This window comes from Equus asinus, chromosome X (genome assembly GCF_041296235.1).
Source record: "Equus asinus isolate D_3611 breed Donkey chromosome X, EquAss-T2T_v2, whole genome shotgun sequence".
Lineage (NCBI taxonomy): Eukaryota > Metazoa > Chordata > Mammalia > Perissodactyla > Equidae > Equus > Equus asinus.
Window position 1 is genome coordinate 103,885,907 of NC_091820.1, and position 27,240 is coordinate 103,913,146.

Below are 27,240 nucleotides of genomic sequence, written 5' to 3' on the forward strand. Positions count from 1 at the left end.
GCATCTTCTTCAATTTCTTTCAACAATGTCTTATAGTTTTCAGTGTACAGTCTTTCACCTCTTTGGTTAAGTTTATTCTTAGATATTTAATTCTTTTTGTTGCAATTGTAAATGGGATTGTATTCTTAATTTCTCTTTCTGCTACTTTGTTGTTAGTGTATAGAAATGCAACTGATTTTTGTATGTTGATTTTGTATCCTGCAATTTTACTGTATGCATTTATTATTTCTAAAAGTTTTTTGGTGGATTCTTTAGGGTTTTCTATATATAAAATCATGTCATCTGCAAATAGTGACAGTTTCACTTCTTTCTTTCCAGTTTTGATCCCTTTCATTGATTTTTCTTGCCTGGTTGCTCTGGCTAGGACTTCTAATACTATGTTAAATAAGAGTGATGATAGTGGGCATCCTTGTCTGTTCCTGTTTTTAGAGGGATAGCTTTCAGTTTTTCCTCCATTGAGAATGATATTAGCTGTGGATTTGTCATATATGGACTTTATCCTGTTAAGGTACTTTCCTTCTTTACCTATTTTATTCATAGTTTCTATCATAAATGAATGCTGTATCTTGTCAAGTGCTCTCTCTGCATCTATTGAGATGATCATGTGATTTTTATTCTTCATGTTGTTAATGTGGTGTATCACGCAGGTTGATTTAGGGATGTTGAACCATCCCTGCATCCCAGGAATAAGTTCCACTTGATCATGGTGTATGATCTTTTTAATGTATTGTTTTATTCGATTTGCTAGTATTTTGTTGAGGATTTTTGCATTGATGTTCATCAGTGATTTTGGCGTGTTATTTTCCTTTTTTGTGTTGTCCTTGTCTGGTTTTGGTATCAGGGTAATGTTGGCTTCGTAGAATGAGCTAGGAAGCTTCCCCTCCTCTTCAATTTTTTGGAAGAGTTTGAGAAGGATAGGTATTAAATCTTCTTTGAATGTTTGGTAGAATTCACCAGGGAAGCCATCTGGTCCTGGACTTTTATTTTTTGGGAGGTTTTTGATTACTGTTTCAATCTCCTTACTGGTGATTTATCTATTCAAATTGTCTATTTCTTCTTGATTCAGTTTTGGAAGGTTGTATGATTCTAAGAATTTATCCATTTCTTCTCAATTATACAATTTGTTGGCGTATACTTTTTTTGTAGTATTCTCTTATAATCTTTTATATTTCTGAGATATCCATTGTAATTTCTCCTCTTTCATTTCTGATTTTATTTATTTGAGCCTTCTCTCTTTTTTTCTTGGTGAATTTAGCTAAAGCTTTGTCAATTTTGTTTTATCTTTTCAAAGAACCAGCTCTTAGTTTCATTGATTTTTTTCTATTTTTTTTTAGTCTCTAATTTATTTCTGCTCTGATTTTTATTCTTTCCTTCCTTCTACTGATTTTGGGCTTCCTTTGTTCTTTTTTTCAGTTCCGTTAGGTGCACTGCTAGATTGTTTATTTGAGATTTTTCTTGTTTGTTGAGGTAGGCCTGTATTGCTATAAACCTTCCTCTTAGAACTCCTTTTGCTGCATCCCATAAATTTTGCCAGGTCGTATTTTCATTTTCATTTTTCTTCAGGTATTTTTTAAAATTTCTCTTTTGATTTCTTCTTGACTGAATCATTGTTCAGTAGCATTTTGTTTAATCTCCACATATCTGTGGCTTTTCTGGTTTTCTTCCTGTAGTTGATTTCTAGTTTCATACTGTTGTGGTCAGAAAAGATGCTTGGTATTATTTCAATCTTCTTAAATTTAAGAGACTGACTTGATTTAACTCCTGAATAACTCCAGGGTTGTGCTGTTTTTTTAGGGATTTTGTTGGCAAGGGGAAGAGCACAATTCCCTGACTGCTCTAGGCTATAGACCAACACACCCTAAACTATGCTAGTCTGTTGACTGCTCTGAATATCAAAGACCCTTGGTTGTTTAAAGCGAAAACCAGATGGTGTGTCTAATTTGGGCTCTGACATGGTCCTACTGTGGCTAAACCATTCCCCTACTCTTTATGACAAATTTCTTATTTTCAGAAAGAGAATGATGGTCTGTGTCATACCTCTTTCACCAGGACTTTGTGCGGAAGAAAATTAGACAATTTTAAAACAACAATAATAACAGTAGTAGTAATAATGCTACCATTTAGTGAGTACATAGTCTATGTCAGGGAGAACACTGCTAAGTACTCTCCATGCTTTGTCACATTCAATCCTCATAATAAACCTATGAGGTAAGTACTATTAACTTATCTATGTGACATATGAGAAAATTGACGCCTAGAGAGGGTAAATAACTTGCTCAGGGCTTCATAACTAGTATTTTATAGTTTCTCTTGCTATTGTAAATGAGATATTTTTTCTATCAGATATCCTAATAAGTTATTGCTGATGTATAGGAAAGCTATTGATTTTTGTAGGCTGATATTTTATCTAATCACTCTGCTAGACTTTAATATTGGTTCTAATATTTTATCAATTGACTGTCTCAGATTTCTATATAGCCATATTGTTTGTAAATAACAGCAATTTTTGTCTCTTGCTTTCTAGTCATTATTCTCATTTAATTTTCTTACCTTATTGCATTGGTTAAAACATCAGTATTGGATAGTAAGTGGTAATACTGGCCATGCTTGTCTTGTTTCTCATCTTAATTTTTGTCAATAAGTATTACTAATAACAACTAATGTTTGTTGAGTACTTAATATTTCCTGACACTCTTTAAGTGTCTTTATATGTTTTATATCATTTAATCCTCATACGAATACTATCAGGAAGGTGCCATTATTATCCTCATTTTTATGGATAAGGAAAGTGACGCTTGGAGAAATTAAATAATTTGCCCAAGATCACACAGCTTGGATATGATGAATCTAAGATCCAAACCTAGGCAGTATGACCCCAAAGCTTGTGCTTGTAACCATATTACCTCCTGGTAGTTTTCTAAAGGTTTGTTGAGGAAATTCTCTCCTGTTCCTTGTTTGCTATGGGTTTTTATCATGGATGGGTATTAAATTTTGTCAAATGTGGGTTTTTTGCATCTGTTGAGATGATTTATGGTTTGTCTCTTTAATCTGTCATTGTAGTGAACTATATTCATAAATTTGCTAAGGTTGAACTATCCTTACATTTCTGGGAAAAACCCTGCTTGGGCATAATGTATCATTTTAATAAGCTGGTGTATTCTATTTGCTTCAGGATTTTTATATTTATATTCATAAGTGAGATTGGTCTATAATTTCCTTTTCCTTTCTTGTCCTATCCACTCAATTTGTGGGAACAGCTCATCTTGTTCTGTACTGTGGAACCATTTCTACAAAATGGGAGTTGTCTGTGATTTAAAGGTTTGGAAAGATAAAATTGTTTATGCTTTAAATTTGTTCTATGATTTTCTACTTCTTGTTGGGTAAATTATAGTAATTTGTATTTTCCTAGAAATTTTCCCATTGAAACACATTAATTTAAAATTTTACGTAGTATATCTTACGTAATATCTTATTAATAAACCTTGGTAGCTCTATTTATGACCCTATTTGGCTTCCTGGTGGTATTTATTTGTACCTTCTTACTTTTTCCTTATTAATATTTACTGAAGGTTTGACTTTAAAAAAAGTTTTGGTTTTATGAATCAACTCTATTTTGTTTTCTATTTCACTGTTTTCTGATTTTATCTCTATCAATCTCTTCCCTCTACTTTCCATGGATTTATTTTACAGTACTTTTTATAACTTCTGGAGTTGATAACTTAATTCCTTTATTTTCCATTTTTACAATTTTCTAATAAGTGAATTTATTACTGTCTTGACTGCATTCAACAGACTTTGACATGTACTGCTCTCACTGTCATTCAGTTCTAAAGCATTTGTAATAGAAATTTAAATTCCTCTTTTATTCAAGAGTTTAGGAGTGTGTGTTTTTAATTTCTAGGTGTATACCTATAAATTAATTTATACATGTTATGCACTGCGTAACAATGTTTCAGTCAACAATGAACTGCATGTACGATGGTGGTCCAATTAGATTAGTACCATATAGTCCAGGTGTGTAGTAAGCTATATCATCTAAGTTTGTGTAAGTACACTGTTTGATGTTCTCACCATGACAAAATAGACTAAGGATGCATTTCTCAGAATGTATCCCCATTGTTAAACGATGCATAACTGTATTGTGTTGGGTCTGTGTGATGGGAGTTGGGTAGTTGTTTATCTTTTTATTGATGATTTATAATTGTTATGAGTCCTGCATGGCTGGATTTTGAATTTGTATCCTCAATCAATACAAACAGTAATTGTCTGTCCCTGTGTGTCTCTGCCTGTTTCCCAATCTGAGGAAGTGTGATGTTGACTTTTTTTATATTCAGCACCACCTTGGGGTGAGCATTTGGGGATATGAGAAAAAAGACTGAATGTCAGCCCCCAAAATTCAGCTGATCCACTGAGAGAGAGGCAGCTCCTTTCCTAAAGAGCTTCCTCTTCAGGGTTGGAGAGAAGATGTTTGCGTTATGAGCCCTCTTTGCCAGGCAGGACACGTTTACCATGTTGACTCATCTAATTCTAGTGGTTTGTAGATACACTGAAGAGTCCTGGCTGGTTGGTTATGGGCACATCTTATAGGTCATATGGGATTGAGGAAGTAGAATCTTCCAAGTCCTGTCCTGGAGAAAAAAAACAATTCATCTGTCCATGGAAGCTAGGACTTCTGGGTAATTTTTATTCTACTCAGCACCACTGCCTTCTTGCTCGTTCGAAGAGTCCCACAGTGTCCATAGAAAAGGGAATAATTTGTATATTACCTTGTACCCTGTGATATTTCTTTGCTTATGTTTATAAGTCTTATGTAGTTTTGTTGCCTTTCCACTTATATTTTAAGCTTCTCGAGGTCAGGGACTGCATCTTACCTGGCTCCACAGTAGTTCCAAAAGTACTTTGTACAGAGCTAAGCAAAACAAATGCATCAGTAAATGCTTGTTGAAAGAATAAATGGAATGGATAGATAAAGACCAGACATTCTTAGCAAAATAAAACACAACCAAAACAAAATACATTTTTTTCCTGCTTAACAGTCTGGATGGGTGTTTCATCTCCCTTTGTACCTTATCTATAAGAACACAGTGTCATTGCCTTGTGACATGGATCTGTATATCATATCTCAAGACAGGCGCCTCCTTCAGACTGCTTTCATGGTCTCTCCTTCCCACTGCTACTGCCAATCCCCCATTGTCGCCTGATACATACATCCCGAGAATGGTGGGGTTTAATTTGTTTTCTAGGTGAATAGGGCCATTTCCTCCCAACTGGACCCAATTTTGTTTTCATGCCCACATTCATTGTTTTTAATGTCCTTGCTTCCTTAACAACCCCTAATTGTGCTCTTCTGCAGACTGAATCTGACTGCTTGTTTCCTCCTCTTTTCTGTATCATTAATGACAGTGCAGGATAAAATGGGACCTGACATTGCATTCTGCTAACCCCCCTGCCAGATCCCCCTATGCTGTGCACTAGATTATTAGCTTTTTCTTTTTTTATGATCAATTTTCTACTCATTCATGCCATTACAAAATGATTTTGTATTATATGGGCACAAGGTAACCCTGAAACAAAAAAACAGACCAGCTGAGGTTCCAGGGGAGTTGCACCAACCCAAAGCTGTTGTGAAGCCCCTATCTTTACACTGCTGAATTTGATCATCTATATGTAGAAAGTAGTTTAGTCAAGAACTGTGTGTGCTTCTGGTGAGGTTACCAGGACTCTGCGACTTCACAATGGTTGCAGTCATGCGTCTAGGTCGGAGCATGCCTCAAATGGAGACATCTTGCCTTTCTGAGGCTGAGCTACGTTTGCTGCAGGAAAATCTCTGCAGTTCCTTCACTACATGAAAATGTTTGCAATTCAGGTTGAACTTGGGGCAGGAGTGAAGAATAAAGGCTTTTTTTGAGCACAGGAATGTTTTAATCTAATGTTAAGTCCTTTGTGTACTGGTAGTCATCAATATACCTCATGAATGGCTCTTTCAAATGAATCGTAGAACCTAGAACTTGAAAGGACCTAGAGGCTATCTGATGTAGCTCCCTTCCTTCAGCTAGGGATGCTATTATGATCCCCATTTTACAGGTGAGGCAACTGAGACCCACAGAAAATGCCATTTTGTAGTCCCAGGGCCATCTGAAGACATCATACTTGAGCCTGCCACTGTTTGCACTTTGCCTACTTTGTGATAGTCTGTCCTGGTCACTCTTTGATCTGATGATGCTTTCTAAAGAGTTTGACCATGTTGCTACATGCTGGGCACCTGGTGGGGAGAATTTCCACTCCCAACTCCCATAATTGAGGGCAGATCTGACTCACTCCTGTTTGCCTGTAGAGAATTATTGTATCCTTTAATGCAGTAATACTTTCCCCGAGCCTGTGGAGCTGCACGTGGTTCTTTCACATGCAGCCTGCCTTTTTCCCAACACTTTCATGTCTGTATTAAAATATTCTTTCCGATGATACTTCACAGGGCACAGGTAGTCATCAGGTAGCTCTCAGTCAACGTGTGATTGCATATCAGACACCAGAACCCATGTAAGTGGCCCAACATAATAGGACAGACTGTTGCATACTTATGCCATTTAGCTGGATGTTAAGGTATTTTGGGGAATTCTCACATACACCATTGAGGAAACCAGTTCACGGAGGCCATATTGGTCTTTGGAAACAAATAGAACTAGATTCTAAGCCTTGCTCCACTATGAAATAGTGACTACTTAACTAGCTGTGTGGCATTGGACACATTACTATAAGCTTTCTGTGCCTTAATTTCGCTATCTTTAATGGGATAATAGTACATGTCTCACAGATTTGTTGTGAGGATTGAGGTAATCCACATAAAGAATTTAGCCCACACAATGCCTACCACATTGTAAAGATTTAATGCATTGTTATTATTATCATTATCATCATCATCTTCATCACCATCTCTAACTACATTTCAGGGTTGTTGTATTATTAAATAAAATGATGTAAAGTATAATAGCAGAGTTTTTCATCCCTAGTAGATTCTCAAAAATAGCAACTCATAATTATGGTTATTAAAGTGTTAGGAGTATACCATGAAGCTGTCACATTTCTGGAGTGTGGCCTATTTGGTCACATGGTTTATCCTGAGCACATAGTACTGTTCAAATTTTCTAATGCAAGTCCATATGCCCTTGACAGAGAGTAGAGTGATAAACACCATGGAATCCTCTAGAAATGGATCCTCTTTCTGAGTTTTCACATTAACTTTTTGTCAGTTTTCTAAAAGCAGCACTAAAACTTACTTTCAGAAAATAATTTCTTTTGAGGGTAGAATTGTGACAAATGATATTACCAATGTGGCTAACTAACGGATACACAAATTTTGCAAGGAAGAGATGTGTCTGATTACTTGGTCTCAACCTTTCCTGATTTCAGTATCCACCTGCACACCCTATCTTCTACATAAACTCCCAGCCAAACTAGTGTACCAGAAATCTCAAGGAGGTAGAAATCAGCAAGACCTTGATTCTACTCCAGGCTCTACCACTTGTTAGTTTTGTGACCTTGGCCAAGTCTCTGAATGTCAGTTTCCTTATCTATAAAACTGGTTTGGAAACAGTTTCCCAACCCCTTATCTAAAAGCCTTTGGGCCAGAAAAGGTTCATAATTCAATATTTTTTTTTATTCTAAAAATACTGCATGGTATACAACACTTTCAGTGGGATTTGAAAGAGAACCCAGTAATCAATCACATCAATATTTCTGCAATGAAACATGAATATTTACACTGAGAGAGCCTCATAGGTTTTGCCACCGTTTTAGTTTTGGCAGAAAAATTATAAAAAACGGTTTGGTTTTCAGAGCTTTCTGGAATTTGGAATTATTGATAATGGACTGAAGAATTGTACCTGATTTCATGAGATTATTCTAAGGGTTGCATGAAAAACATTATGTGTAGCAGGTGTTCTGCTGACTCTAAGTTAAGATTCAGACACATCTGGGTGTGTGAAGATCCCCAGATGTCCATTTTCTTCAGATGATCTGTGGAAGGGAAAAAGTGCTATGAAGAGGACTGTGTCAGAAACCTAGGGCTGTGGGGGTGAAAGAGCAATCTGGTAGGTCATGATGGTGTTTGTTCTCCAGGCACACGAACCAAGTTGGAAAGTCTGAGCTGGGGTAGCAGGGGCTGTGAGGGAGTGGTTGTTGCTATAGCAAGAAGCTGAAGCTGCTCTTTTCACACAGGCCTCACTGAGACACAGGGCAGAAGCAATGTTGTTTCAGTGTCCAAGTGATAAAGTGTGGCACAGAACAGAAAGGGGGCATTTTGGTAGCCACTCATCAGTGGCTTCAGCCAAAGCTTCTTGATGGGAAGGCAGCACCATTTAGACGCCTCGCAGGTTTGCAGCTGTGAGTACCCCAGAATCCACGCCCCACTCCAGCAGGGGTCTCCATGTTCCCACAGCCAGAGGCACCACCAGCAGCTGGGGCAGGGGGTGGGGAGCTGCCACTGACTGTCTTTCATTAGAAATGTAAGCTCCCTAAGAAAAGGGACTCTCCTGTCTGTCACAATCCTCACTGGATCTCCAGCAACTGGGCAAGTGCCTGGCACATAGTAACTAAGAAACATTTGTTCAGTTAATTTGTTGGCAGTTGACATTCATGAGGAGAGAGGGAGTAGAAGAACAGCATAAAAGGACTGTTCTTGAGGACTTTCAGAAATAACAGGGGAGATGTTAAGGGGAGCTGAGGCCCTCTGTTGAGCGGGTGGGGACACAAGTCATGACGTGAGTTTTTGAAGTGCATGTGATCTCACCTGTAATCAAGGTCAGGTATGGCCTGGAGAAACTTGAGACCTAACATTTTATAAAGGTTCAAAATGTCTTCTGGAGCAACCTGGGTATTAGATAGCTAAGCTTTGTATAGACACCAAGTGGCTCTTGGAAAGTTTCCAATTATAAAGAAGACCTTCTGGGTGGGATGAAGGTGGAGAAGCAGGGGCTGATTCTGGCAGGTTCTTCTTGGGATTTAGCTTCACCATTTGGCCCTTGTAATGTTAGTTTGGAGGAAGGGAGAGGCAATAATAATTGGTTGGAGAAAAAAAGGAAAAAGAAAAGATTTTCTGTTGTTCTCCACTGTGTCAAGAGGAAACCAGTTTTACTTGAGTTATTACTATTAAGGTGAATTCATTTGCAGCCATATGCTGGCTAAGCATGGGGAAGTGCAAGTTACATATGTCCAATATTACATTGCATTTCTCCTGATATATGGTAGACATTCAGTAATGATTTTAAATGGATGATATTTCCCTCTAATCCCCTTCCTCCACCTTTGATCTCTGACTATGAGCTTCTTGAGGGAAGGGAGTACAGGTATAGTTCTATCTTTGTTTCTTCCATGCCTAGCATGCTTCCTGATACATAATAGTTGTTAATTAAGAAAGCTTGTTAATTGAATAAGACACATTGATAATTATGACATGGATTTACAAATTAAGGCCACAGAAATAATTAAAAGAAATTATTTTCTCCCAAACTCGTTCAGTCCCATCTGACATGAACACTAATAATTTGCTTAGCAAACAGTTCTTTGGGAGGAAACACAAAAGATAACTTTATTCCACCCCGGGTCTGGGATTATCACAAAGCTGAATTGTGTAAGCTCAGATGAATGAAGTTTTCTTGTTTGTTTTTCTTCTTCTGGCTTTTGAGATTCATTTCCCATAAATCAGAATACAGCACAGAAAATATAACCAGGCCTTTCCTTTTTACGATTGGGTATATCATAGCTGCTGCCTTCAGTTGGCTCACACTTCCTAAGGAGTCCCTTACCTCATTCTGGTTGATGGCTATTTTTACGAGGACCTTCACGACTTGCTGCTCACCTAAATTCGTTTATTCATTTGTCTGCATGCTGACTTTTTAAAAGGCTCCACTCTTATAGGCTTGAATCATTATTCATTCCATATCCTCTCTCACTTGTTACAAGTCTAGTTTTTGAGCTCTTTCTCTTTTTCCTGATTTATTCACATGAGCCCTTTCTGTTTCCCTTAACCTCTTCTTTAAGTGGTGCCTTTCCTTCTGCCTTTGCTGCCCTAAGTATGCTCTAAACATTTGAACTGATGAATTATATTCTTGTTTGTGTCCTTTCTTCTTCTATTTTCATCACAGTCGATTCTTAGCCTTTTTGATCAGTTGCTGCATGTAAAACTTCATCTCTGGCTTTTTCATTCTGGAAGATGCAACGCTATGCTCGTGACAGTGAGCAAGGGAGGGATTCTTCACCCAGGCAGTGCCCACCATTGCCCTGTGCCTCCCCCACTGCATGCACCAACTCTTTTCTTTATACAGCAAGTCTTTCACTTGGTTCATAAATACTGCACACCTCTAGGTGCCTGGCAGAGTGCTAGGCACTGGAGAGAAAGTGGTGAACATGGCCTTGCTATCAAGAATTGATCTTATTTATTTCATTTATGGACAGTCAACTCTTTTCCCCATGACATGGATAAAACCAACTTCAAAATCATTTTTATCTTTTTGGTTGCAGATGTGCCCATCCTGATTAAACTCATGTTAAAAATTAATTTGCATTTCTTGAAATACAACATTTAACAACCCAGCAGTGTGCTTGAGATCTGACTGGCTGGTCCATTCAAATGTGTCCATGAAATATTCACAGGGGGCTACATGATACCACACAATGTTTGTTCAATATTTCTTGCACACACATTTCTATCGCTTCCTGGATTATCTGTCTTTATGAGCATGCAGAGGGCAGGGACCGGGCCTGTTTGACTCTATTTGTAGGAAAACTAGCTCAGAGCCACATCATTCCATTGCATATAAAATAACATTCACAAGAGGTTACTGATTCACTGGATTTAATTAGTTTTCTTTTCTCTGTGCTTTCTAAGAGAAGTAGTGACTGTTAAATAAAATGAGATGAAATAAAATAAAATAAAATTAATCACATGCTCTAAATGTTTGGCCCCAATTGTGCGGCAGCTTTTAAACATGGGCTGCTTATCTTCTGTTTCTTCTGACCTTATGGATTTTCATATTCCACCCTCAGCTCAAGCTATGTATCAGATATCGTCATCTCCTCTAGGTTGCTTCCTTGGGGCCTGCCTCCCTTGCTGTGATGTGGATGGACAAGACCCAGTCATTTTCCAGGTTAGCAGAGTAAATGATAAGCTCTGGTGTTGAGTTTGTGGATGGTTCACACCCAGGGTAGTTTCAAACTACTTCGTTCAGCAGCTGAGTCTTTGAGCTTCTAAGCCTTTCATAATGTGTTTGTCTTTCTGATTCAGAAACTTTGAAACTATTCCTTCACTAAGTGGAATGTGTGAAGTTTTATTTTGTTTTGTTTTCGTGCCTTCCTTTTTCACATGTTTTGGCACAGTAAATTATTTGAAAACTGCTACTCCTTTCTCTAGGAGCTTTGCAAGCGAGCTATTGGGTCAATGGCCTAGTCCATTTTTCTGGGCCAGTGAAGAAACATCTTTGGGCTCTGAGTTCATCCAAAATGAGCCAGGAAGAGAATATTCTTAGAGGAGAATGTATTTGATTATTGTTTTTTTTAGTACAAGCAGGTTTTCCAAAAGTTGCAGAAAGCATTGAACTTATCTTCAAGTGCCGAATTATTTTTAAATGTCATTTTTAAAACAAGAGAATTTGAGTGTTTAAAAATGACAGTGTTATTTAAAGATAAAGTGGTACATTGTAGCCAACCAAAATCCCCAAACCAGAAAATGGTTTTTCAATTGAGCCAGTCTGTTTTAATCCAGGTTATCCCAAGGCTTGGCTAAAGTAGACATGAGATTGCTCCCCAACTCCACTGTCACCCCCAGCCTTCTAAATAGACTTGCATAAAAATGCATGGCAGCAAAGAAAGACGAGGCAGGGACCGGCCTTCACTCCCAATGTGGTCAGATTGCAATTAACCAGAAAGCTGAGGGTCATCAGCACTGTGCGGCATTTTACATTTCTGTTTAACCAAAGCCCTATTTTTGTCTTCAGCTTCTTGGAGTTGTTAAAAAGTCTTGCTTCCATGTATGAACGCAAAAGTCTGTCTTTGAAATCATGGAGTGGATTACTGTCTGACGACTGAGAACCCTGGTGGGCGCTCGAATCGGAACCAAACTTGTGTCTGGGAAGGGCTCCTTAGCAGTGTGATTTGCAATGTTTCTCCACCCAAAATATTCCTCTCTCATCCTCTCCCCCCAAACCTGCAGTGGTTTCTACAATTCCACTTCTGTAATTCATTCCTTTCAGTTAAGCTTTGCCCATGCAAGAAAGGTCCTGCTAAAATGCAGACACCTAAAAAAAGTAATAAATGAAATCGCTAAGACTGTACTGAGAAGTCAGTCAGATTTTCTCCTTCCCAGACCCAGGAAGGAAACAGGTGGCAACTTTAGCTCACGGGGTCTCTGGGTGGCTGGGATAAGTCCCTGAAAGGAAAGATGGAACACAGGAAGGGAAAGAACATACTAAGACTAGTTCATAACTTTGTTTAACATAGGCCTGTCACATCCACATCACTGTCTTAAACTATAAAGACTCAGATGTTATCGCGCGTGCGCACACATGTGTGTGTGCACACACATAGGGAGGCTTTTTTAAAAAGTGGAATATAGTAAAAAAATAATATATTATTTGAGGCTGCTGTTTTGGGGATTCTAGGTCATTTAAATTTTATTAAAAATCTAAGGAATTTGAAGGCTGTGGGGTGTAACTAGAACAGGATACTTTCACCATCCCCTCCCCCCGGGGGGAAGAGTGATAAATCCTCAGCTCCCCACCCTCAACATAGTTTTGAGAAATGTCTGATAATTTCAACTGCACTGTAGGGGAAATGGTGCTCTGTCTTCCTACCTCTCTCTCTTCAGAACAGAATTAGGGGGTGTTTGCTTTAAATCTGAAAAAGCCAGGTTAAGAGTTCTTTCTGGCCTTACATGGGTGATGAAAATTAAAAAGGGTCAAAGACTCAAAGAGGATGCCAAGATTAGTGGGAAAGTACACCTCCATCCCCTTTACAAAGACACCCCACGTCTTTCAAAAGAGAACTGGCAAATTACCCTGGAAATCTGCCCCAACAGGCAGTGCTCAAGTAGGAGTCAGAGCCTTTGTTAGCAGGGGTTTGTGGGGGCCGGCACCATAGTGAACACAGTTAAGCCTCACTAATTCCCTGAATGGGGGAAAGGCCAATCTTGATTTGTAAGAAGCTTGAATTTGAAAATATGTTTAAAGAAATGCCATGTTATTATTTCCCAAAACCTGCAGTCAAACTGCTGTCTGGGGTCTGTGCTCTGAGCTGCTGAGACTCTTAAAGCCTTGAACAAACAGATAAGGACTGTAATTAGCATATTGGTCATTTGAATGCAAAGTGCAGTTAGAGTGGCGCTTAAAAACCGCGTGTTAGCGTACTCCCTTAGCAGGTTGTCACTTTCCTATGTTTATAGTATTAATTTGCCTAGCAACCTGCCCCCTTTCATTTTTGGCAGTAAACTTTAGCCTAGCATGTCAGAATTCGTTAAATTTTCCATATTAGCAGCTGGAACGAATAAGGAGTGGGGAGGGGAGAGGGAGGTGAACCACTTGTAAAAATAAACATGAACATATTTTAAACTTCTATTTAACTGACCTTTAAAACTCATCAGTTAATTCATATTTATTATTTACTGAGTAGGAAGTGTATTTTCCTGGATGATTAAAAAGGGGAAGAGGGCCAGCCCAGTGGCATAGTGGTTAAGTTCGTGTGCTCCGCTTCTGTGGCCCAGGGTTCACCAGTTCGGATCCTGGGCTTGGACCTACACACCAGTCATCAAGCCATGCGGAGGCAGCGTCCCACATAGAAGAATTAGAAGGACATACAACTAGGATATACAACTATGTACTGGGGCTTTGGGGAGGATAAAAAAAAAAGGAAGATCGGCAACAGATGTTAGCTCAGAGCCAATCTTCCTAAAAAAGAGGCAAGGGATGGGGAAGAGGGCAGGCTGTGTCAAATGCCCCTTCCAAAAGTGACTTGATCAAGTGAACACCACAGAACATTGAGTGTAATGAGTTCCTGGATTATAACAAAATAAGGATTGATTATGAGGCTCAACAGGTGCTTAATTATATGGAACAACAGCACATTGAGATCTGCGTCTATTAAACACATCTGTGATGGTCAGCTAATCCTGCATGCACATATTAACTTTGTTTTTAAGGTTACACTTGAGACCACTTAATTTGAGGTGTGACTGAGTTACATTTGGAAAAGGGGAAAAAAGAGAGAGAGAGACAAATACAGCTGTAATTTTACCCAAATAATTCAATGTCTTCATCATTTTGCTATGCACGTGGAAGAAAAAGGCTACGTTCTTTTCCTAGTCGAGCAAACCATATGACAGATGTGGTGGGGATTGCAGGAAAAAACTGAGTGAAGCCTCAGAGAGGACTGAACTTAAATGCCTGCCCCTTGGGAAAATTCCCCAATTCTACTTTTGGTACCATGAAATTCAGACACTCTGGGAAAGATCGTGAGAGGTTACCCACAAACCTGAGGAGGAAAGATAATCCTTAAGTAATGAATCCCTAATCTAGTGGTTCCCAAACTTTGCTGCATATTAGAATCTGAGAAGATTAGAACCTGAGGAGATCTTTAAAAACCCTGATGCCCAGATTCATGCCATCCAATTAAATCAGAATGTCTGGGGGTGGGGGCAAGGCACTGGTGTTTTATAAAGATCACAAGGTGGTTTCAAGTGCAGCAAATTGGGAACCACTGCCTTAATGTTTTCCTGCTTTACGTGCGTTTAGCTTGTATTTAATATTCCCAATTACCCTAAGAAGGAGGTGCTATTAGTCCCCTGTTTCACAGATGTGGAAACTGAGGTTCAGAGAAGCTGAATACGTTGCCTGAGGTCTCAAGGCTGTTAAATCATGAATCTTGGATTTGAATACCAGCAGTTTAATTTCCGAATCTGCATGTTGAACTTCTATGCAATACTGTCCCTCTGGGCTTTAGCCCCATATCTAGTACCATTCCAACATATCTGATATACGACAACCCTTTGTCAATTCAGTGAGAATTTATTAAGCACCTACTATGTAAATCATACAATTTTAGACACAGTGTGTGACTCCAGGTAGATTTAAGGAAATGTGACTAACTTCTGATAGTTCAGCGGGCCTTACAGATAGCCATGGGTTGGTTATCTCGCCATTTATGTTAGAGCTTAATCAGCCAAAGACTACCAGAGACAAGAAAGTAGTCCAACAAAGTTAAATGCATTGAGGGAGTGCATTCCAGAGGAACTATAAGATGCCACTCTTGAAAAGAGTTAGGCGGGAATATTTTTTGTAACATTTGGGTTCCCAAATGATTCTGAGGAGAGTCTAAGGAAGCAGGGATAAGTTCTGGATTGACGTTTCTGAGACGGGATTGGGAGAAGGAGGTATTGACTAGGAATTGGGTACTGCCATGAGGTGAGGGGGGCTGAGCAATTGGGAATCCCCGGTAATGAATGAAAATAGCAGAGCAAGTCTGGGGCATCACTAGTAAGAAGCAGTAGTCACTCAGTGGAGGTGGCGGGTCGTTATGGCCTTTTACAACCGCTGCATGACCTTGGGAGAAACAGTGTTTTCTGTTAACTTTGCAACTGGCTTTATCTGTCTGCCCTCTCAGTCTGATTAATGCAGGGCTGCTTTTTCTTAGTTCAAGCTGATTTTCTCTCTTTCAGTCCCAAGCAAGTTTTGACTCCCAGGTTTTAGCCTTTTTCAGTGGGGATGGGCCTGAGAAAAAAGTTGACACTCAGATTAACCATTAGTAATTTTGCTACTTTTTGCTGAATTGGTAAATGATTTAATGGAAGAGTACATGTAAACTGGTGAATTCTGAATAAGGCCTTTATTTCAATTAGTACTATTACACTAATGTCAATTCCCAGGGTTTTGACAATGTACTGTGGTTGCGTAAAATAAAATTAATACAATATATCAAAATATTGGGGGAAACTGGGGGAATGATACCAGGGAACTTCCTGTAATATTTCTGCAACTTCTTGTGAGCCTTAAATTATTTCAAAATAATAATAAGTTATAGAAGATGTTCAGTGGAAAAACAGGTTTGTGTTGATTATCTAAATAAGGCTTTTTCAACGTGGTCTGACTTCACCTATGCTCTTCCCGGGATAATCCAAAATTGGTTGTACCAGTCTTCCCTTATATGTTGCTGGATGTGACTCTGCTTGATTTGAATACAGTGGCCAGTAGTAATGTTAGTCAACATCCATGCCTACCAGATACAGATCCCTGTGGGGTTATAAATATGGAACCAGTTCATGCATCAATGAGATTTCATTTGAGTAGAGTCTGGAAATATACATTAAATATCACCAGGTAGGGTTAGGAGGGAGAAAGTTATGCTAGGCAAAGAGAAGGGCAGGAGGAAAGAAAGGCACAGAGGTATGAAAGTCAATGCACATCACGGAAACATAATAGTTTGATGGGGCTGACACTTGAGGTATAAGGGAGGACTGCTGGGAGAAGAATTGGAAAGATGGATTGGAGCTTGAGTGTGACAGTCTGGATGTGATTCTCTTCTATCTGAAATTAAGGACTTTGGACATCCTACATCTGTCTTGTGTCACAGTTACTTGGGGATATATCTTTTCTTCCCAACTAGATTCCAAGTTCATTGAGGAGATGGTCCAAGTTTGGGTCATCTTTGTAGCATCTGTAGCACCCAGCTGTAAGCTCTGCACTTAGTGGGTGCTAATAAAATTGTCCTAGGAATGAATAATGTATCATAAAGATACAGTTGATATTCCCTCTCAAGCACATCTGGAGCCCCAAGATAATGTAGAGTGCAGTGTCTACCCACAGGGAAATGAAAGTAGCAGGCAGAAAAACACACAACCCATGCCCCCTCGTGCTCTCTTTGTGTCTGGCTTTGGTGACTGAGTATGGCCATGTCCTGCCATCTTTGACAGATGCACCTCATTGCCCCAAGACGAGGCCATGGTGGCATCCTTTGAAGAGAGGTAATGTGCCTTGTCCTAATGGATTTAGCATTCCACTCACACTTCCCTCTGTTTAACTTTGCTGGAGGGTTGCAGAGATGCCTCACCCCTCCACCACCTGTTCCTCAGGTCTCTGAATTATAGCAAGTGCAGTGGTTCAGATGGGACCTGGAGATGATAGGTAAGGAACTCCTCAAGAAGGAGATTTTCTCCAGAATTTGACTAACACACATTATCTTGAGGGATCTCAACCATGCCTGTTGGTGATTTTTCCATTTTGCCTCCTGAGAAAAATGTTCCATAGCTCACCACTTCAGATGGTTGGGTGTGGGGATGGGGGCACTTCTGTTCCTGACAACCTTATTATGTGGTTATCAGGAGCAGACACTGCCCAGGTTGTCACGACAACCAGCAATGATTCAAAGCTTCTCTGAAAGGTCTGTATCTCTGGCAAATAATCAGCCTTTAGCTCTCAGCAGATGCTGAATTGAGCAGCCAATCACAGTGAGCTGGGAAAGCATGACATCATAGTCCAGCCGGTCCAAAAAAAAATTAAGATTTGGTTTTTCATTTCTCTCCTTGGTTCTTTGTCCCTTAGATTTTGTCCTCCATATTTTCCTTCTATCTTTTTTCCTAATAAAATGGGGAAAGCAATGAAACCAACTTTCCAAATTCAATTTACTCTGCCGTTTAACTTAGGTTCAGGCAGTGCAGTGATCAGAGTGTGTGGGGAAGGAATGTATAATATGATCCACGTAGGAGCAAAATCAAACAGAGCATCAGCTCAATTAAATAATGTGGTTTGATATGTAGGACCATGGTGAAAGTGGGGCTAATTAAAACCAAGTCAGAGGAGAGGAACTTCCTAATTCTCATATTAATTCATCCAGAGCCACCTGCATTTAATTGCCTTCTGCTTTTCCTTTGCTAACACCCTAGTGGAAGGGAGAAGGGCAGAGGCTGTAGGCTTCTGAAAGCTTGTAGGTTCTGCAGGGCAGGTCTCTAATGGATGCTAATTATAGTGAAAGAAGGTGAGGGGAGATCCCCCATTCCCAAGGTCCCACCATAGAGGGAACATATGTAAATTGGGACTCATGAAGTCTGTTAAGGAGGTGTATATTTCTCAAATCTGTTAAATCCACTCTTGTTCCATTAGCCATTTTCTTCCATACAAGAGTCCAGGGAGATAGGCAGGGCAAGTTTCACGGAGGGGAAAACTAAAGCCCGGGGAAATCTGAGTTTTGCTCAAGGTTTCCTAGCCAGAGGATAGACTAGAATCTGGGTCTTCTGATTGCCTAGCCAGAACTCTGAAGACCCAAGAGGATGGTGATTTCCTAGCTATGGGCTTTCCTCTTTCCCCAGCCTCTGGTTTTTAAGGGACCTATGATGAGACCTTTTGGCATCTCTGAGGCTCCTTGCTCTTTGCTCAGCAGGCTATGCACCATGTTGCATCCTACAGGAGAGCTAGACCCCCAATGATGAGAGTAGGGAATAGGAAGAAAGGGGCCCAGTAGGTCCTGACCACAGTGATGTTAATAGGTTGTAGTGATCAGGCCCTGGTGAAGGAGGAGTGGGCACTGTGCTCCCAGCCAATGCCTTGTGCCCTAGCTGCCAAGCCAGGTTTTTTTATATTCAGAGCAAGAGGGGGGAGTTTTTTAAAAGTGCAGCTGCGGCAGTAAAATCTGTGAAGACTGTGAGCCACAGAGACCCAGAGTTTACCACTGGGAACAATTTCTGGCTGTGGGACTTGAGGCAGGGATGGGAAGGGAGCCAGGATATCCAGGCTGCTTTTGCCCAGTGCCTTGTACATTTCTGCCCTGCATCCAGTGCCTGCCCAGGTATGGCTCAGCTTAGACTGGCGCACCGTAGCCTTTATTGCCACACTTGAACCATTGACCTGGCATTCAATGCCCTTTTGGGATAGCAGGGATGTTTGTTTAGTTTGATTTGTCTTAAGACAAAGAAGGCTATATTTTCCCTTTTTAATGTTCTTACATGCAAAATACTGTATATGCTCATTGTAAAAAATGTACAGATAATGCAGAAGTATATAAAGAAAACAGTTAATGCTCCCCTGCCACACACACATATCCATGTCTTTTTCCCACCTTTTTAATACCCAGAGTTACCCTACTAGCAGTTTGGTGTGTATAATTCCAGCTTAAACACACACACACAGCAAATTTTAAAAAAACAATAATAGTACACATGCCGTTCTACAAATTTTTTCACTGAAGAATGTGTCAAGGTATGTTTCTCTTTCAATACATAGGAATATACTTGATTCTTTTTTTTAATCTTTCTTTCTTTATTATTTTTTATTTTTTATTAAGGTTATGAAAGTTAACATCCTTGTGGAATTACAGTTGTACATCATTATTAGTCATGTTGTAGGTACGCCACTTCACCCCTAGTGCCCTCCCCCCACCCCCCTTTCCCCTGGCAACCACCGATCAGTTCTCTTTGTCCATATGTTAACTACCACCTATGAGTGGAGTCATACAGAGCTCGTCTTTCTCTGTCTGGCTTATTTCACTCAACATAATACCCTCAAGGTCTATCCATGTTGTTGTGAATGGGACGACTTTGTCCTTTTTTATGGCTGAGTAGTATTCCATTGTATATACATACCACAACTTCTTTATCCAGTCATCAGTTGCTGGGCACTTAGGTTGGTTCCATGACTTGGCTATTGTGAATAATGCTGCAATGAAGATAGGGGTGCATGGAACTTCTGGAATTGCTGATTTCAGGTTCTTAGGATAGATACCCAGTAGTGGGATGGCTGGGTCATAAGGTATTTCTATTCTTAACTTTTTGAGGAATGTCCATACTGTTTTCCATAGTGGCTGCACCAGTTTGCATTCCCACCAACAGTGTATGAGGGTTCCTTTTTCTCCATGGCCTCTCCAACATTTGTCACTCTTGGTTTTGGCTATTTTTGCCATTCTAACAGGTGTAAGGTGATATCTTAGTGTAGTTTTGATTTGCATTTCCCTGATGATTAGTGATGATGAGCATCTTTTCATGTGTCTATTGGCCATCCGTATATCTTCTTTGGAGAAGTGTCTGTTCATGTCCCCTGCCCATTTTGTAATTGGGTTGTTTGATTTTTTATTGTTGAGTTGTGTGAGTTCTTTGTATATTATGGAGATTAACCCTTTGTCAGATAAATAACTTGTGAACATTTTTCCCCAATTAGTGGGCTGTTTTTTTGTTTCAATCCTGTTTTCCCTTGCCTTGAAGAAGCTCTTTAGTCTGATGAAGTCCCATTTGTTTATTCTTTCTATTGTTTCCCTCATGTGAGGGGTTACGGTGTCCGAAAAGATTCTTTTGAAGCTGATGTCAAAGAGTGTACTGCTGATATTCTCTTCTAGAAGACTTATTGTTTCAGGCCTAATCTTTAGGTATTTGATCCATTTTGAATTTATTTTAGTAAATGGTGAAAAAGAATGGTTGATTTTCATTCTTTTACATGTGGCTGTCCAGTTTTCCCAGCACCATTTGTTGAAGAGACTTTCTTTCCTCCATTGTAGGCCCTCAGCTCCTTTGTCAAAGATTAGCTGTCCATAGATGTGTGGTTTTATTTCTGGGCTTTCAATTCTGTTCCATTGATCTGTGCACCTGTTTTTGTACCAGTGCCATGCTGTTTTGATTACTGTAGCTTTGTAGTATGTTTTGAAGTCAGGGATTGTGATGCCTCCAGCTTTGTTCTTCTTTCTCAGGATTGCTTTAGCAATTTGGGGTCTTTTGTTGCCCCATATGAATTTTAGGATTCTTTGTTCAATTTCTGTAAAGAATGACATTGGAATTCTGATTGGGATAGCATTGAATCTGTAGATTGCTTTAGGTAGTATGGACATTTTAACTATGTTTATTCTTCCAATCCATGTGCATGGAATGTCTTTCCATCTCTTTATGTCGTCGTTGATTTCTTTCAAGAAGGTCTTGTAGTTTTCCTTGGTTAAATTTATCCCAAGGTATTTTATTCTTTTTGTTGTGATCGTGAATGGGATTGAGTTCTTGAGATTTTTTTCTGTTAGTTCATTGTTAGCGTATAGAAATGCTACTGATTTATTATGTATGTTGATTTTATACCCTGCAACTTTGCTGTAGTTGTTGATTGTTTCTAATAGTTTTTCTATGGATTCTTTGGGGTTTTCTATATAAGATCATGTCATCTGCAAACAGCAAGAGTTTTACTTTTTCGTTGCCTATTTGGATTCCTTTTATTTCTTTTTCCTCCTGAATTGCTCTGGCCAAAACGTCCAGTACTATGTTGAATAAGAGTGGTGAAAGTGGGCACCCTTGTCTTGTTCCTGTTCTGAGAGGGATGGGTTTCAGTTTTTGTCAGTTGAGTATGATGTTGGCTGTCGGTTTGTCATATATGGCCTTTATTATGTTGAGGTACTTTCCTTCTATACCTATTTTATTGAGGGTTTTCATCATAAATGGATGTTGGATCTTGTTGAATGCTTTCTCTGCATCTATTGAGATGATCATGTGGTTTTTGTTTCTCATTTTGTTAATGTAGTGCATCACGTTGATTGACTTGCGGATGTTGAACCATCCCTGTGTCCCTGGTATAAATCCCACTTGATCGTGGTGTATAATCTTTTTGATATATTGCTGTATTCAGTTTGCCAAAATTTTGTTGAGGACTTTTGCATCTATGTTCATCAGTGATATTGGCCTGTAGTTTTCCTTCTTTTTGTTGTCCTTGTCAGGTTTGGGGATCAGGGTGATGTTGGCTTCATAGAATGTATTAGGGAGTGCTCCATCTTCTTCTATTTTCTGGAATAGTTTGAGAAAGATAGGTATTAAATCTTCTTTGAATGTTTGGTAGAATTCTCCAGAGAAGCCGTCTGGTCCTGGACTCTTATTTTGGGGGAGGTTTTTGATTACTGTTTCATTTTCTTTACTTGTGATTGATCTATTCAGATTCTCCATTTCTTCCTGATTCAGTATACTTGATTCTTTTTAACTGATGTATAATATTCCAAAATATATATATATACACCATAATTTATTTAAAAATTTCCTTATTGAGGGACATTTAGGTTGTCCTTTATGTAAGATTTTCTCATTCTTACATTAGATTCAGCAATGAACATACTTGGACTTATCTTGGCATGTTTCTATGAGTATATCCATAGTCAGATTCCTTGAGTCAAAACTGCTTGGTCAAGTGGCAAATGCATTTACAATTTTCTAAGTATTGTCAATGGCTGTGCCATTTTACACTCCCATCAATGGTATATGAGAATGAGCAATGTTCCCTTTATCTGAGATTTGACTGGAACAGTTTGAAGATATGCCTTTTAGTTTACTTCTGTTGCTATAAGCCCCATCCCAGAGCCTCTCGCTTCTCATGTGACTCAAGGGCCCAGTTGGGTTGGTGAAAGCCAAAGGAGAAATACGTGTAGGGTGGTAAAAATAACACAGAACTGAGAGTGGGAGACGTGGTTTCTAGGACTGTCTCTCTGAGGCATGGACAGCCTACTTTAAACCCCTGGGCATCCATTCACTCATCTGTGAGATGCAGATCATTGTAATTGCCACAGTACACTGTTGTGGTTGTTGTGAGGATCAAACAGAGAGATATGAAAGAGGTTTGTAACCTGAGAATCAGGGTACACATGCCAAGTGGTTATTATGGTAGTGTTGTCATTATATCCTTAAATCAATGAACTTGAGGAAGGGAACAGGGGACAGTGGGAGTTGAGTGGGGAAGATTACACAGATGAAATCTTTAAGACATTTCAGCTTCCATGAAAGTTCCCATGCAGTTGTCCTATATTCTTGGAGAGCAAACCACGTTGGCAGTAAAGACTGCTTTATGGTATCAAGAACAATATAGGTTATCACTCTTTCACAGGAATATTGAAGTCTTTTGTGCTGGGTCTGGCTCCTAAGTCCAGTCCTCTTTCTATGACACTACTATGCTTTAATTCGTCAAGCACCTAATAGCATTTTGGCCCCATGCTGGTTTCTATAATCACCAGGGAAAGAAGAAATACACACATGAAATGTTTAAATAACCATGTGCCATGACTGCATAAATAGCCCTGAGTTATAGCTGAGGTATATGGGAGAATGAGAGTGAAATCAAATACCTTTTAATCACAACTTAAATCAATAGCCTACAAGACCCAAGTTAAATCATTAGCCAGGAAAATCCAGTTATACCTTTCTACTTCTTTAAAAAAAAGTGTTCTTATTGTTTAAAATAACCCAAATAAGTACATTTTACAAATCAGAGATATAACTAAGTAAATGACATTCATTTAGATCGTGACTTCTTACCATGATGTAAAAACAAAAATCTGTATGATGGGTTACTTTTTTTTAGCCCCAAAGTTAATTAAAAAGATATCTATAAAATCACTGGAAGCAGAACCATCCTGATTTCAACCTATTTGTCAGGGATTTGAGGAGGAGGGTGATGGGTGTTCTTGCATGAGAAGACAAGTAACCACCACACACAAAAAAAGCTATTTAAAAATGATTGATTTTACAAAACACCAATCTGGTATACTCTGTTTTATTTTCCAAAGCAAATATGTAATTTAACAAACCCAGTAACGCCACCTATCTTATTAGAAAAAGCACGGGTTTTGGACTCAGATCCAGATACAAATCCCAGCTCTGCCACTTTCTACAATGTTCCTGGAATACTCATGCATGCATACATATATTTTTCAATTAAGAAAAGTAAAAAGTAAAATGCAAAGTGACCTCTGAAAAAGTCTGGAGTATGTAGTTTACTTAGTCTTTACCTCCCTCTTTCCTGCTTTGGAAGGGTCATTGTTCTTTTTTCAATTCCCAGGATCATCACAATTTAAAATGAATTAGTCCAAAGACACATCCCATTCTCCAACTTCCCCAGATGTTGTCTCTGCTGAATCTAGAGGCCTACTGTGTGACTTTTCCTAAAAGGACCTTGGCAGATATATTAATCCACTCTCCATCTTGAAACTTATTTTGTTGGCATTATGGAGAAATGATTGCTGGATGTTATGCGGTGTTGAGAAAATCGGATAAAAGTGCACTGAGGAGGGTCATGACCCATTTTGACCATTTAAGCATGTGAAGATATATTTATCTTTAAAAAAATAAGTTTGAAAGTGGAGAGGAAAAATCACCCACAACCCTACTACTTTAACCCAACTATTATAAATTTTATGTTCTCCTGATCTTTTTTTGCAGGCATATTTTTACATCATTATGATTCAAATGTAGTTATTATTTTGCATTCTTTGTCATTTCTGATGACAGCTTACTCTCTTCTTGCTGGGTTTTACCATAATTTCCATAATCTAGCCAAATCCGCGTTGGGGGGTATGGATTTTGGAGTAGCAAGAGATGATTTGGGGATTTAGATTTTAGACTTTGGAGACCAGCAAAAATTTGAACTTTTCCTTGAAGACAAGAGAGGCCATGGAAGGTTTTAGGGAAAGCCACATTTTAATGAAATTAAATGTATCTATCTATAACTACGTATCTATAGATATATATAAACTTGAAGTAGATTATCCTTTTTTGTATAATGGTCTGTGTTTTGAAATGTGTGTTTCATACACAGAAAGATAGTTTCCTCATCCAGATTGTCATCTCTTTGAATCCCACTGCCATATGTGCCTGAGTTTACTGTGTATTCCAGAGACTCCGTTAGTGTAACCTGCTTGCTGGCCTGACAGGTGGTGTCCCAAATCCAAACCATTTCACCCCAATAGAGAGTGCCGGTGTAGCTGGATATATTTCCTCCTCTGAAAATTTACCCGAAATCGCATTCTTCCGGAGGGAGGCAGTTAAGGAACATACACGAAATACCCCCTCCCCTCCCTACTGTCAGGTGCGCCTCTGTCTTGATGGCCCCACCTCCGTCTAGACAACCCTGACAGTGTAGAAGTTTCCATCTCCCTTTCCTTGCCCTCTCCCTATTCCCTCCCCTTCATTTTTTTTCCCTCGCAAGCGCTTCCTGCCTGGAAACAAAAGATTGGTCCCCAGTAGCCCACTCAGGGCGATTTTAGTTTTATGCTCACCCTCTGATTGGCCTATGTACGGTGCAGAGCCCGGGTGACGTCATAGCAGAGAAGGGCTAGGGAGCGGTTGTCGAGCAGGGGCTTTACCGCGGGCGGCCAGCTGTCGGCAGCTGACCGTCTGGGGTCTCGCGCAGGGGGCTGCAGCTTTTCCTGGCCTGGAGCAAGTGTGCAGGGCCGGGAGGAGAGCCAGGGGCAAGCGGGCCGGGCCTGGGGCTGCGGCTGCGGCCGCGGGGCTGCGGCTCCCCAGCCCCACCAGCCCGAGCGCTCGGAGGTAGAGGAAAGGTCTTGACAGGGTGGCTGGACCAGTGGCAGGTAAATCCCTCGATTTACGGCACCCGGCTCGCTCCCGGGAAGGGGTGGAGGCTGGGTGCTGCTTTTAGGCTGCTGGGCAGATTTTCTGCCCTCCTGGGCCCCCTCCTGCTCTCGCGGCGTCCCAGCCTCGAGTGCCCTACGTGGTTGTCCCGGAGCTCCAGCGCGCAGTTTGCATGATCTGGGTTCGCGAACGCGGACAAGTGGGTGTGTCAGGGCCATCCCCGGAGGGTCTGGGCCCCTTCACTGGGTCAAGCTCTAGACTCTCTTGCCGGCGCCTGGGCCTCTTGAGGCAAAATCCGCCCCAAAAGCTACGTCAGCCTGTAAGTCTTTTACCGTCTTCCCACCCCCCCTCCCTTCCCCCAGCGGTGACAGCACCCCCCTCCCCCGAAGGGGAGGGGGTGTGGCAGTGCCCCGGGCAAGTCCGGGGAAATGGGGAAAAGCTCGACCTGAGCAAACAGAAAAAGTGACGATTTTCTTAAACGGGCGCCTTTCCCCTTTCCCCCTTTCTTCTATTTTTCTTTCTCTCTCTCCCCTTTTTTGCTGAGGGGAGGGTAATGACAGGAGGACTCTTTTATTCTCCTGCGGGGCCTAGGATCATGCAATAATGTCCCTAGAAAGCCGAGGGTCTATCAGATGGCCTTTGTCTTTGTCTGGGGAGCAGGATCATTAGGTCCACTTTCTCCCTTCCCTGTCCCCCAGCTTGCAGGGGGCCTTGCCTTCAGTGTGAGAACTGGCTCTGGCAAAATTACTGCCGCACTTTTGAGCGGAGTGAACGTTTTAGATTATTGCTCTCGCAGGTTTTCCTCCCCTAGATGGTGGTTGGAGGGTAGGGTAGGGGAGCAGCGGGAGGGCGGTGCCCGCAGGGAGGCAGCCAGAGGCCCCACTTGTTTTTTTGGTCGCACCTTCCAGAATCCAGTGACTGACTCTGGACTTGAGGGTTCTGGGATGTGGTCTATAGAGGGGAAGGAGAGAAGGGTGAGTGGCTTGGCTTTGGGAAGCATGAAGGGGGCGTTTGCAGTGCTATTTCTTTTTAAATGGCATTTAGCAGGGAAGCTTTTAGCCATGTTAGTCTTGCTCCCCCCATGGTTTTGCAGACTCAAATCCAGGCCAACTGTATGGCTGTCTGAGGTGTTCGAACAGAAGGAGGTCCATTCCTGTTGGTGACAACACTGTGGCCCTGTTCTGGGATGACCAAGGTATAAAGGTCAGTGCGGTATTCACTGGGCCATTTGCAAAATTATAATTGGGCAGGCCTGTGATTTGGTACTTGAGGCCCCTAATCAGGTGCACCTTTGGGCAAAGGGGCTTAACATGGTAATGGATGATTAATAGGCCAGGGCTTGGAGAGACAGCCATGTAAGCCTCTGTTTCTGGATACAAATGTCAGACCCTCATCCCCCATGAAAGAGGCAAAATGGGAAGAGACTGGGATGTATGCTGGGTAGAAGCCAAGAGCTGAGAATCTCGAATCTCAGGCCAGAGGGACCTTGAGATGTCAAGGAGCAGACCCTCCAGGCAGGCAAGTAGGCCTTGTAGGAGAGACCTTACAGAAAAGGGAGATTCGCCTGTGAGAGGGGTGAAGGCAAGGGGCCACAATGCTCTAAAGGACGTTCTGACTAGCTGAGCATTCCCACAGGTAGCAGATTTTCTGGTTAGAGACAGAAAGGGTATAAAGAGCAGACAAGCTTGCTGAGGTCTTTGGGGGGGGGCGTGGCGTGGACATGACAGGTGAGGGAAGTGAGGAATAACTGCGGGGATAGGTAGGTGCTGCCCCAGGGAGTCCGCTCTTATGAGGCCAGAGAAGGTGGCCAAGGCAAAAAAAAAAAGAATCAGATCTAGAAATCAGATAAAGTAGATAGGAACAAAGTGAGAGAGAGAGAGAGAAGAAGAAAAAGCCATCGTCTT

General features: G+C 40.6%; 1 protein-coding gene across 8 annotated transcripts in view; it reads left to right on the forward strand.

The window, feature by feature from the left end:
* PAK3 (p21 (RAC1) activated kinase 3) overlaps positions 1-27,240 on the forward strand; it is a 250,474-nt gene that overhangs the window by 111,572 nt on the left and 111,662 nt on the right. Inside the window, exons 1-2 of one of the 8 annotated variants that reach the window (XM_044763446.2) lie at positions 25,066-25,335; positions 26,430-26,539. The exons of 4 other annotated variants lie outside the window; for them this stretch is intronic. The gene's annotated coding sequence lies outside the window, so the exon portion shown is untranslated. Of the gene's footprint in view, positions 1-25,065; positions 25,336-26,429; positions 26,540-27,240 lie in introns of those variants that run through there. 3 more of the 8 variants (XM_014853741.3, XM_070502416.1, XM_044763451.2) reach the window with 3 other exon arrangements.